The following is a 1,919-nucleotide window of genomic DNA, read 5'->3' as shown; positions in this document are numbered from 1 at the left end:
GAGAGAGAGCATGTGCTCATGAGGTAGGGAGGGGCTGAGGGAGAGGGAGAAGCAGACTCCCCGCTGAGCAGAGAGCCCGATGCAGGACTCTATTTCAGGACCCCGAGATCATGACCTGAGCTGAAGGCAGAGGCCTACCCCACTGAGCCACCCAAGGACCCCTAAATATTTCCATTTTTGAAAAGAATTTTAATAGACTTTATTTTTTAGAATGATTTTGGGTTTAGCAAAGTTGAGTGGGAAGCACAGAACGTTCCCATATATCCCTGCCTCTGAAATGCAAAGGCTCTTCTACTTAACATCCTGTACCTAAGTGACACATTTGTTATAACTGATGGCCCAACAATGATGCATCATTATCATTCAAAGTCCATAGTTTACGTTAGGGTTCAGTCTTAGTGTTTTACATTCTATGGGCATGGACCAATATATAATGACATGTAGTCATCACCATAATAGTGTCATACTGAGTAGTTTCATTGCCCTCCAAATCCTCTGCGCTGTACCTGTTCATGCTTTTCTCCCCACAACCACTGACATCACTAACATTTTTACTGTCTCTATAGTTTTGCCTTTTCCAGAATGTCATATGGCTGGAGTCATGTAGTATGTAACCTTTTCGGATTGGCTTCTTTCACTTAGTAATATGCATTTAATTTTCCTCTGTATCTTTCCATGGCTTAATAGCGCTTTTTAAAAAGATTATATTTATTTATTTGAGAAAGCGAGCAAGCGTGTGTGCCTGCGTGGATGCGAGGGGAAGGGCAGAAAGGGAAGGAGAGGAAGAGGGAAAGAGTCCCAAGCGTGGAGCCCCAGGTGGGACTTGATCTCATGACCCTGAGCCAAAACCAAGAGTGGGACGCTTAACTGCCTGAGCCACCCAGGCTCCCTGTATAGCTCTTTTTAAGTGCTGAATAAAATTCCAATGTCTGGTTGTACTAAAGTTAATCTATTCACCCACTAAAAGACATATTGGCTGCTCCAAGTTTTGACAACTATAAATAAATCTGCTATAAACATCTATGTGCAGGTTTTTGTGTGGACATAAGTTTTCAACTCCTTTGGGCAAATACAAAGGTGTGCAATTACTGGATTGTATGGTAAGAATATGTTTAATTTTATAGGAAAGTGCCAAACTGTCTTCCAAAGCGGCTGTACTATTTTGCATTTGACCAGCAGTGAAGGGAAGCTGCTATTGATCTATATTCTCTGTCAGCATTTAATGTTGCCAATGTTTCACATTTTAGCCATTCTCACAGGTGCGTGATGGTGATTCCTTCGATTTTCAGTTCCCTACTGACATATGCTGTTGAGCATCTTTTCAAATACTTATTTGCCACCTGTACATCTTCTTTGGTGAGGTGTCTGTTTAGGTCTTTTGTTCGCTTTTAAATTGGATTGTTCACTTTCTTACTGTTGAGTTTTAGGGATTCTCCGTATACTTTGGATAAGAGTCCTTTATCAGATATTGTGCAAAATATTTACAAATATTTTCCCCCATTCTGCAACATGTCTGCTCATTCTGCTGTCCTCGTGTTTTTCAGAGTAGAAGTTTTTAATTTCAATGAAGCCCAAGTTATCAGTTATTCATTTCATGGATCATGCCTTTCAATGTTGTATGTAAAAGCTCATCACCATACCGAGAGCATGGATTTTCTCTTATGTTCTCTTCCAGCAATTTTATAGTTATTGTTTTACATTTTATATTTACATGAGATTCCTTTTGAGTTCATTTTTGTGAAGACTGTAAGGTGTCCAGATTCATTTTGTGTGTGTGTATGGATGCCCAGTTGTTCCAGTAGCATTTGTTGAAAAGACAATCATGGCTCCATTTTATTGCCTTCGCTCCCTTGTCAAAGATCTGTTGACTATATCGTTGTAAGTCTGTTTCTAGGCTTTCCATTCCATTCCATTGGTCC

The sequence above is a fragment of the Mustela nivalis genome (assembly GCF_964662115.1).
Source record: "Mustela nivalis genome assembly, chromosome: 14".
NCBI lineage: Eukaryota > Metazoa > Chordata > Mammalia > Carnivora > Mustelidae > Mustela > Mustela nivalis.
The sequence above is the reverse complement of the archived record's forward strand: the minus strand, read 5'-3'. Positions refer to the sequence as shown.